Source organism: Schistocerca nitens, chromosome 7, assembly GCF_023898315.1.
Source record: "Schistocerca nitens isolate TAMUIC-IGC-003100 chromosome 7, iqSchNite1.1, whole genome shotgun sequence".
Classification (NCBI taxonomy): domain Eukaryota; kingdom Metazoa; phylum Arthropoda; class Insecta; order Orthoptera; family Acrididae; genus Schistocerca; species Schistocerca nitens.
The window spans coordinates 209,013,016-209,025,769 of record NC_064620.1 but is presented as its reverse complement, the minus strand read 5'-3'; positions in this window follow the sequence as shown (position 1 = coordinate 209,025,769).

Below are 12,754 nucleotides of genomic sequence, written 5' to 3'. Positions count from 1 at the left end.
AACATGAAATAAAATATAGTGCACATGCACTGAGTACAGAACTTATCAGGCAATGACAAAATGTATACACAATGAGTACATAAAATATTAATAAATGGCAAAAGTGCACACGCACTGTAGTAGTGAACTTATCAGGAAAACACAAAATGTATATGCAATGAACACAAATCATGTTACCAAATGACATAAAGTGCACACGCACTGTAGTACACAACATATCAGGAAATCACAAAATGTATACGGAATGAGTAGAAATCATATTAACAAATGACATAAAGTGCACATGCACTGTAGAACTCTTTAGCATATTTACAACAAATAAACATATCAAGGAGTGAAATAAAGTGCACACGCACTGTAGAAGTTTTTAGCATTTTTACATAACATATCATAGAGTGAAATAAAGTGCACATGCACTGTATAAGTCTTTAGCATATTTAGGACAACTGATCATATTAACAAATGAAAATGAAGTGCACACGCACTGTATATGTCATTATCATTTTACAAGAATTTAAATGCATTGTATAAGTGTTTACCATTTTACAAGAACTAGGAAAGGAATGGGAAGGATTGCGTCATGGTTGTAGCACTTTAGGTTGCACGCAGCTGCACTGAAAGTCCACATCTCGCTACATATGCACAACACCAAGTGAGACAATCTGAAGTTCTTTTCCTTGAAGTATTAATCAGTGTAGCCAAGACACTGAAATGTCGTAATAATATTCCATGCTATCATTTTGGTAGTACACTAGGCACACCAAACAGTAGGACCATAATAGCATCTCCATCGCTCAAGGTGGTGGACAGCATGTCGTGGCAACACCACGTCCTTGTAAAGTACACCAACGTAGAATTAGTGCAAAAACCAAATATAGTGCTCCATGATCATGAGGATAGACAGGACACACGGATATTGCAGTAATTTCTGGTAATTGGGTCAGAAGGTGAAGGACATTAAGTCACATAGTAGTCTTCATTGAGAATTACACTAGTCTAACAACTGATTTGAGTAATTGGTGGCACTCATCGCCCAGTTACTGAACATTTCTGTACCATGTATGAAGTATTACAGAATAATGTTCATAAATTATATGTTTACAGAGATCATTGGCACTCATTGGCCAGTTACAAACCATCACAGGTCATCATTCAAAACAGGATCTAATGAATGGCATAGTATTAACATAATTCACTTAGTTATAGTAATCATTGGCACTCATTGTCCAGTTACAAAACATGTAGCAAGTATTGAATAGCACATAACATTTTTCATGATTCAAGTGACATACGACATATTTAAAATAATTATTGGCATTCATTGACCAGTTACAAAACATATAGCAAGTATTGAAGCGTACAAAACGTTTTTCATCATTCAAGTGACATACAACATATTTAAAATAATTATTGGCATTCATTGACCAGTTACAAAGTATTCTTATATTTTTATAAAACCTTATTCAGTGTTATTCAGAAGTTATCATTCAAAATGAGAGTCAATTATTGGCATAGCATTTATAGAGTATAACTAAATATTATTTACAGAAATTATTAGCATAGTATTTATGCATTATTACAAAATATCATTCAGTATTACTCAGAACTGATCATTCCAGTGACATAGAACATATTGAAATGTAACATACTGTAACTATTATTCAACGTCTGTGACTAGAAAACATTATTCAGTATTACTCAGAATTCATCATTCAAATGACATATTACTCAGAACTGCTCATTCCAGTGACATAGAACATATTGAAAATGTAACATACGGTAACTACTATTCAATGTCTGTGACTAGAAAACATTATTCAGTATTACTCAGAATTCATCATTCAAATGACATATTACTCAGAACTGATCATTCCAGTGACATAGAACATATTGAAAATGTAAAATACTGTAACTATTATTCAAGGTCTGTGACTAGAAACATTACTCAGAATTGCTCAGAATTCCCTTTTTTTGTGCTAGCAATGCATTGCGTTGAGATCGATAATTAATTACTGGGGCATAGCAACATTTGCTTTTGAGTTATTGCTGCAAATGAAGATGTGTAACGTCATTCGTCATGAGTCACCTGTAGCAAGGTTATGAAACAAGTAGAGTATATGTGATCACATTCATAAATGACACAGGTTTAATGACCAACTGCTAATAGCACATTAATTTCATGAATAATTTCTCCTGCAAAAAATACAAAATGGATTATTAAACTGAAAGAAGAAATGCATATTATGCTGAAAGGTAGTGAACTTCGAATTAACAGGTAGTGAAATGTGTATAAAATATATATGTTCTCTAGCTGTCCTTTCCAAAACCTTCAGTAATCATACCATGCGACATAAGACATACTGTCAAAACGAACTGCAAGAAATACTTAAATAACTACATAGCATAAATACATAAACTTCAACATTATCCTCATCTGCAAAGAAAAACTTCATTATCCATATCATCATAACTCCATTATTATCATCACCTGTAAAGAAAAACTTCATTATCCATATTAGCATATTCATCATCATTATTCATCACCATTCATTATCATCTGCAAAAAAGTCACTTCATTATTCATTATACAACTGTTCTTTTATCTAGCATATTTCATCACTAAAACTAAGATGTGTAGTTCTGTCTGACAGCCTGCATCAATCGCCTCGTATTCTGAAAGAAAAAACTAGTTAAGACTGCTATTCTACGATGTGTATAGTATATTCTTGTTAATGCTTGTTAATTCTGATCCATTTACTCTTCGTGACGAGGTATTGCATCTTCTTTCGTTCATTCCGAATGTGAAATTCCCATTTCTGTTCAATTTATTTCTTTTACACGTTATTGCTTTCTGAAAATGATGGACAAAGATTAATGTCTTGCATTTAAATCGTATATCCACTAAATAAAAACTGGTTTATAGTAACATAATTGAGCATACAGCATAGCATGACAGAAAACGTAATATGTCAAAAAACGTAGACAGTGTGCAGGTGCAAAAAATGTACACAGAGTATCACAATGTAGCAGCAAAAAAAAAAAAAATGTAAAATAGTCACGATGTTGAGATATCATAAGGCAAAAATGTCAAAGTCAACTGGTGTTTGTTATATCTTAAATATTTCATAGTGCATACCAACAAAACAGGAAAACAATGATACATACATGAAAAATGGAAAATATGCACGGTCTGATATTGAAACACGTATGTTGTGCGGCAGCGATGCTGAGACATTGTAGAATCTCTGACCAGAGCAGTTGCGCTCGACTCGCAGTAGCGAGCAGTCAGTCTGTCTGCAGTAGTCAGTCTTCAGTAGTGCTTGGAGTCGGTTGCTAGCAGTAGCGGAGAGCAGTCGGCGGGCGTCGGCATCGCAATGGTCGAGATTCAGGACGAGGTATAATTTATTTAAATAAATAATCATGCAGCTTTGCGCTCATCAGATAATGTAACGAACACTCATTGTAATTTAACTTCCAAAAATCGCCCCCAATAATAATTTTGATTTAAAAGCAATTTTTGAGACAATCATTCAAATTTCCTTCCATTTCCTTTTAACAAAGATTTTTAAAAGGTACTTCCAATGCTTTTCATGCAAGCGGCAGAGAACAATAAGAGCAGAATTTTGACATGCAGTTTCACTAAGGTAAGAAATTTATTCTCGTTTCGCACAGGGCAAACACCGACTTTTCGGTTGAACTGAGTTTAGGTTATCATTACAGTTTCATTATCATGGGATTAGCGTTCATTATTTAATGGGAACTTGTACTTGAGTCAGATAGCGAGCTTTCATTTAATTGACTTTGCCATTAATATTCTGTGGGAAGGTTATACTTAGCTGTGGCTCCATTACTAATAAATATAGTTATATTTTCAGAAAATGTTGTGGGGAGGTTACACTTGGCGACACCCGGTCCAGGATCGTATTTCGTAGAGAATCTTTTGAAAAACAGTCAGATATCTGCTCTTATTTCTTAGATATAATTAGGATTTGGCGCAACGCTTTTACTAATCTTGTGACTTTCTTTCTACAGGTCAACGGCAATTCGTTGCTCTGTTGTATTTGTGTGTTGATTTTGCATTGTGCTTATTTGTTTTGTGATTAATTGTGACTATTGTGAAAATGCCGCGAAAGACTGTGAATAGTGTATCGCGAGGTATTGTGAATGAAGTTACCGACTCAAACAATTTTACCAATAGTACTAGTGACACGCAGTGTAATGATGACAATGCTGTGTTCACTAACAGTCAGTGCGTTCCAATCGCGAATGACGACTTTTACCTTAATGATGAACAAACGAACTCGGTTATGTCTTCTGTTGATTTGACGACAATCAATAACGCGGGACGCTCTATTGTAATGAGCGCTGCCCAGCCTAACACAACCGGTTTACTAAATTCACGTGACGAACAGACAAATTTGTCTAATGAAAATGATCAGTGTACGGAAAGTACGCCGGACTTATTTAATTCCGAAATAATGTCTAACAGTGTACATCTGATTGACAAACCTTTTTGTAAATCGCAAAATAACCAAATGGTTACAGAAAGCGAAACGATTCCAGATGCACGATTAATCAGCACAGAGAATAGAAATGTTAATTTTGGCTCAGATCAAATTATGGCACTATTGCTGCAACGAATTAACCAAATTATTGAAAAACAAGACAACAATGATGTAAATCTCAATCAACTTAGTGAACAGGTCAGACAACAGAGCGAAGATAATAAACAGTTTAATGAAAAATTAGATAACAATTCCAGACAGTTAAATGAAAAATTAGATAACAATTCCAGACAGTTAAATGAAAAATTGGATAACAATTGCAGACAGTTAAGTGAACAAATTAGGGCCGTTGCCGCACAATGTCATGACACTAAGGAACAGTTACGCGAGGAAATTGAGGCTTGTTCACGAAAAAGTAGCGAAGAAATTAAGTCTGTTGCTCAGGAATTAAGGGAATTGCAAACAGCTGCAACAGAAACACTTAGAGCGGAAATCAGTACAGTCGCTAAACAATGCTCTGAAAAAGCTACACAATTACGCGACGAGTTTAAAGCAATGACGGTAGAACTTTCGCGCACAATGGATGAAAAGATTGACGCAAAATTCGAACAACAGAACACACAAATTAACAAACGTCTTAGTCTTCACATAGAAAACAGTAATACGCGTTTTCGTAAATTTATTGATGATCAAAATAAAGTAAAACGCCAGGTAATGGAAACAATCACTGCACAGAGACAAGAAGACAAACGTAAAATGTTTGCGAAGGCAAAAACGTATGTAGACAATAATATTGCCACAGTTTCGGACAAAATTAATACCATCGAACAGTCAAACACAGAATTACGTGACGAAATTTCTGATCTGAAATCGAAAACAGACACATACATAACAGATTTTCAAACAGTGACCGATAGACTCGAACAATTAGAACTAACACAGGATTCCGATGTCGTGAAAGCTGATGTTAAAAAACTGAACGAAACTACACGTAAATTGCAAAACCAGATTAATGCCAATGACACTAAAACCGATGATCAGGTAAAAATTCTGACTGAAAAATGTGATGAATTGGCCAGTCGTATTGACGTCATCGAAACTACTAATGACAATAAATCAGACGATACTTCACCGGTTGCATTTAATCAAATACCGGAATTTCAAAATTTACAGCAGACAATTAATGAGATTGATTCGTCTAATAACACATTGCGTCGAAAACTGTCAAGTTTACAGCAAGAAGTAACAGAGATGAAAAACACTTCAGTTAATAACACAGCACAGCAGACACCACTTTTCGAACATTTGCCAGACTCGCGCAACGCGTATAATTTGGGTAATCTACAGAGAGTACGGGACTTAGATTCCGAACAATCACAGTTCAACAGATTCTCTTACAACCATGAACCTGTTTCATCACACAGAGACGACAATTTCGATTACAAACATTTTCTGTCAGTGAGAAAGTTTAAAGTGTTTAAAAACGACAGAACACAGATTCACCCGCTAGATTGGATACAACAGTTTAGCTTTGCTTTTCCACCGACTTGGCCCGTAACGCATAAACTTGAATTTATTTGCAGTTTTTTGGAAGGCGAACCGGCAACTCGTATGAGGCCGATCGCGAGACAATGTTACTCGGTAGAGGAATTTCAGAATGCTTTTCTGTCAGCGTATTGGTCGAAGACGACACAGCGCGGAATTAAAGATCAACTAATTAGTTTGCCAAATTATGAGAACTCCAATTTTCCGAGTGTGACGCAATTTTTTGAGCACATGGTGCAACAAAACCAGTACCTAAGTGAACCGTATAGTGAATCTGCACTTATTCAATTATGTATCTCTAAATTACCACGGTCATTAAGAGTGTCACTCTTAACAGGTCAGCAAAAAGAAAACATTTCAGCATTCAGAGATCTATTGCAGCTTTTAGAAGTGCAGCAATCTGATTATTCTTTTGTAAACAAAAATTTTTCGTATAGTAATCAAAGTCAACAAACTTACAGTAATTACGATCAGGGACGTAATTTCAACAGGAAAAGTAACAGACACTTTAGGAACGACAACCACCAGAACTTTAATAACAGGCAAAATTCTCATTATCAATATCATCAAAATATTCAGCAACAGGAACCACCTTTTAGTAACAATAGACGATTTCCACCACAACAGCATGAAAACCAGCCGGTTAGAATACCTAACCAACAATGGAATGCACAAGGTCAACCAGGCTTTAATGTTTCGCCGCGTGCACGTATAGTCCCTGATACAACAAATGGTAACGCACGGCAGCAAAGGAATAACTACGTACAGAGAAGACAGTTTTTCAATTCCAATCGCAATGCACCGTATAGGAATGACTATTACGATAGACGTAAAAATAATGACGATAGCTTTCAGCGTACATCTAACAACAGTCGGTCATACCAACAGCAAGATTATCCACAAGAACCTATTCTCATGAATGAACCCGACAGTAGGTATCATCCAGAGCGTAATACGTCTGGAAGAAGTAATAGGACAGTTCAAATTGTAGAAATGCCACAACATCCTCGTGATGATAGTAATAACACGTCAGATAGAATCTGACTAGATACTGTACAGGACGCATCTTCCAATAATACAAGCACTACTTTTAACACGCAGAATGTTGTTCATGAAAATGTAATTACTTTTGACGACATCAGAGACACACTTTTGCAGGAAAGACCAGTTGTTCAGAAAATTATTTCACATCCTGTCATCGAAATTAAAATAGGTTCATCGAAATTTTCAGCAGTAATTGATTCTGGCTCACCTATGTCAGTCATTAATGAGGAAACTTTCAACGAGTGTAACAAAGAGAATATTTATCCTACATTTCCTTTAGGCAAAACGAAAGTGAAAGGAGCAGTATCGAGAAAAGGAGTGGATGTAAAATTACAGACGCATTTATCATTTTGTATTGGAGGTCATATTTTTCACTCAAATTTTTGGATTGTTCCTTTATTGACAACAGACGTAATTTTAGGTACTAATTTTCTCGTACAACACGACGCAGTGGTTGATTTCCAAAATTCTTATTTAATGTTAAAAGATGAAAATGTGCAATTAGCTTTAGAATTTCAACATTCACTATCTGCAGAAGAACAAACAATTAACTGCACAGAGGTCATTTCCGCAACACGTAACATAAACTGTAATTCCGCATTGTTCACCGACACGTACGTACATAACTATAACACTCCAGACGAAACTGACTACGATGTAATGCAAATGATTTCTGATAAAGTTAAACAAAGCAGTGCAAATACAGACGACGAACGAACGCAATTACATAAAATTCTTTTACAACAAGCTCCAGTTTTCGACAACATTCCTGGTACTATGTCCGGCTTTATGTACGAATTTCAAGTCAAACAGCACGACACATTTAAAGCAAAGCATTATCCCATTCCATATATCCACAGAGAACAAGTTAAAAAAGAATTGCAGGATATGCTCGATCAAGGAATTATTGAACCAGCAGTTAGCCCGTACATAAACCCGCTGCATATTGTTAAGAAAAAAGATGGCTCACTTCGCCTTGTACTTGATTCACGTCACATTAATGACATTATTATTAATGAAACAGATCGACCACAGACATTAGAAGAACTACTACAGAAATTTCACGGTACAGCTATTTATTCCACATTAGATTTGAAATCGGGATTTTGGCAAATACAACTTCATCCGAATTGCAGAAAGTATACAGCTTTTCTCTGTTTTGGTGACTGTTATCAATTTTGTAAATTACCGTTCGGCCTAACTATTTCTTCTGCTGCTTTTATTCGCGGTTTGAACACAATACTTCCGACAGAACTTAAAGACAGAATTACGACGTACGTAGACGACATTCTTATTGCAGAAGCTAACTGGTCTGAACATAATCTGATTTTAGAACGACTATTGCAAACTTTCCATGCACAAGGACTTACAGTTAACCTCAGTAAATCGCATTTTGGTAAAACTTCTATAAAATTTCTTGGACACGTAATTTCAGCTGAAGGCATTGCGCCTGATCCAGAAAAACTGCAAGCTCTACGTGACATTACTGTTCCTACAACAAAGAAACAATTACGCAGTTTTTTGGGCTTAATTAACTTTTTTCGTAAATTTATTCATCACTCTGCTTTAGACACGCCTAGATTATGCCAATTAACAGGTAAAAACACTATTTGGTCATGGGATAAGCAAGCACACTCTGAATTCGTGAACCTGAAACATGCTTTATTGAATGCTCCACTTTTATCGCACCCAGACCTTACTAGAAATTTTTCTATTGCCACCGACAGTTCCAACACAGCTTTAGGCGTACACATTTTTCAGGAAATTGAAGAAGATGGCTCAATAGTAATTAAAAACATCGCATTTGCAAGCCGCATTTTGTCACCTACTGAACGAAATTATTCCGTTACTGAACTAGAAACATTATGTGTTGTATGGGCTTTTACGAGATTTCGGCACTTTCTTTATGGCAGACATACCACCGTTTACACAGATCACAGAGCTATACAATTTTTACTTTCAGCTAAATTTACTCACGACAGATTAAGCAGATGGAAACTGTATTTACAGGAATTTAATTTTACGATTGTTCACATTCCCGGCACACAAAATGTTATAGCAGACGCACTTTCTCGTTCTCTCAGCAACAATCAGCAAGACGTAGCAACCAACTTCTGCAAAGCAAATTTCAGCGTCATGTACATTCAACAAGTTGCATTTGAAAATTTTATTTCATCGTCATTACAGGACATAGCACGAGAGCAAAGCAAAGACAATGTGTGGAAAGAAATTAAACACCTTTGGCAAGATAAGAATAATGTTACGATTAGAAACCACTACACTGTACGCAATGACATTCTGTTTCGCCGCTCTCATCCAGACAGTAACAATTGGTTATTATGCATTCCTGACGAACTGGTTAACAAATTAATCTGGTACACTCATTTAAGCTACGCACATTATGGAGCAAGAAAATGTTTTCTGATACTGAGACAGAACTGTTATTTTACAAACATGGAAAAACGTATACGACGAGTTTTAGCGTCATGCAAAATTTGCCAGAAAGCTAAGTCTGACACCACTTCACACATTCCTCCATTATATCCCATTGTACCTGTTAAATTAAGACATATGGCCGCAGTAGACATTTTTGGTCCAATTCCGAGAACTAACAGAGGTTTTTGCTACATCTTTGTCGCTGTTGAACTCACTTCAAAATTTGTTACTTTCACTCCGTTACGCAAAGCTACTGCCAAAACTGTTTCGAAAGCATTTGTAAAGCATTTTCTATTTCATATAGGGCATGTGATGAAAGTAATTTCTGACAATGGATCACAATTTCGTTCTGCTATATGGACACGCATGTTACGAGCTAGAAACATTTCTCCGATCTATATATCTAAGTACCACGCTTCTTCGAACCCTTGTGAACGACTAATGAAAGAAATTGGTAAACTGTGTAGAATATACTGCCACAAAAGACATGTTAATTGGGACACACACGTACACTCATTTCAAGATGTAATTAATTCCATTCCAAATGAATCCACTATGCTACCTCCGTCTGTTATACTGAAAAACGTTGAACCACCAAACAAAATCAAAGAATTAGTAACATTTCCTACATCTCGTCGATTACGACACCACGAAATAATTGACATTGCGCTGAACAACATCAAACGTGCCGCAGAGCGCCGGAGAAGACAGCAAAAACAGGTTTGTAGACACCGAGACTTTCACGTTGGACAGAAGATATTAGTACGTACACACTATTTATCCAGCAAATTAAAAGGTAAGTGCAGTAAATTTGAACTTCTATACGCAGGTCCATATCGGATTCGCAGCATTCCTCACCCCAATGTTGTACACGTCGAAACTCTGAGAACCAGAAAATCGAAAGGCAACCATCATGTGTCAAACATTAAACCCTTTATCGAATGAAACCACTTTACGATGTAACATGCTATGAGGCCGTTTACACATTTTATGACCACTTATGCAATTATATTCACATGACTAATTACTGATGATTATCGTATTTTTTCTTGGCAAGTGCCCGGCAAGGTAAGGTTAGCAGGTCGCTTTTCTTGTCGTTACACATCAGACCGTGCATATTTTCCAGATGAACTTACACATTTTGTGACCACTTATGCAATTACATTTATGTGACTACCTATTGATGATTATCGTATTTTTTCTTGGCAAGTGCCCGGCAAGGTAAGGTTAGCAGGTCGCTCTTCTTGTCGTTACACACTAGACCGTGCATTTTTTCAGATGAACTTACGCATTTTATGAATAATTATGCAATTCTCTATAATGACGCATTAATTTTATCAAATTCTCTCTCCATTGAAGTCTTTAATTATCGCATCTATTAACTACACTACATATAAGCTGAACACAACGAATGTCACATTTTGTCTTTCTTATGTATATACGATTGTTTTTATGTTTTGTTTGTATGCACTGTGAACTAGTTAAGGTATAACACACACCATTTGACTTTGATATTTTGCCTTGTGATATCTCAACATCGTGACTGTTTTACATTTTCCTTTTTTTGCTGCTGCATTACGATATTCTCTGTACACTTTTTGCCTTTAAACACTGTCTGTGCTTTGAGATATTACGTTTTCTGTCATGTTATGTTGTATGCTTAATTGAGTCACCATTAACCAATCACTATTTAATGGGTATATGATTTAAATGCAAGACATTAATCTTTGTTCATCAATTTCAGAAATAAATGATGCGTACAGGAAATGAATTAAACAGAAGTGGGAATTTCACCTATGGAATAAACGAAAGAAGATGCAATAAGCTAATGAGGACGAGTAAATGGATCAGAATTAACAAGCATTAACCAGAATATATTATACACATCACAGAATAGCAGTCTTAACTAATTTTTTCTTTCAGAATACAAAGCGATTGATGCAAGCTGTCAGACAGAACTACACATTTTAGTTTTAAGTGATGAAATATGCTAGGGATTAGGAATAGTTGTGTGATGAATAATGAAATGATTTTTGCAGATGATAATGAATGCTGAGAATGAACAATGATGAAGAATATGGTACTATGAATAATGAAGTTTTTGTTTACAGGTGATGATAATGATGGAGTTATGATGATATGAATAATGAAGTTTTTCTTTACAGATGAGGATAATGTTGAAGTTATGTATTTATGCTATGTAGTTATTTAAGTATTTGTTGCAGTTTACTTTGACAGCAGGTGTTATATTGCGTAGTAGGATGACTGAAGGTTTTGGAAAGGACAGCTATGGAACACATTTTTTATACACATTTCACTACCTGTTAATTCGAAGTTCACTACTTTTCAGCATAGTCTGCGTTTCTTCTTTCAGCTCAATAATCCATTTTGTATTTTTCTTTCAGGAGAAGCTTTTTATGATACTTACTAAACTTGTTACTTATTATACCTGTTCTAGTACTTGCATTTTCTTACCCACTTGTGTCTATCATTTATAAATGTGATAACCTTGCTACAGCTGACTCATGACGAATGACGTTACACAATCTTTTCATTTATAGGAACAACCTAGAAGCAATTTTTTCTCTTATTTCTTCTTGCTTTCCCTTATAATTACCCAAAGCAATGCATTGCTAGCAGAAAAAACAAAATGTATTAACAGTCCCAGATAATGTCACTAGTTTATGATAATTCTGAATAACACTGATCAGCTCTGAATAGTATGTCACTTGAATAATGACTTCTTAATGATACCAAAACATAATTGCCACTATCTATTGTAATGAGAGTACTTATTATGCCCATGCTTATTAATGCTACTAATGTTTTATACTATTCAATACTTGCTGGCCACTGAGTGCCCATAATTAATGTAACTTATAATGCCCATGCTTATTAATGCTATGACTGTAATTAACTGATTTTTCTAATAATGATTTCTTAATGATATGAAGAATACTGAATGATGAATAATGTTTTATACTATTCAATACTTGCTGGCCACTGAGTGCCCATAATTAATGTAACTTATAATGCCCATGCTTATTAATGCTATGACTGTAATTAACTGATTTTTCTAATAATGATTTCTTAATGATATGAAGAATACTGAATGATGAATAATGTTTTATACTATTCAATACTTGCTGGCCACTGAGTGCCCATAATTAATGTAACTTATTATGCCCATGATTATTAAGGCTATGACTGTAATTAACTGATTT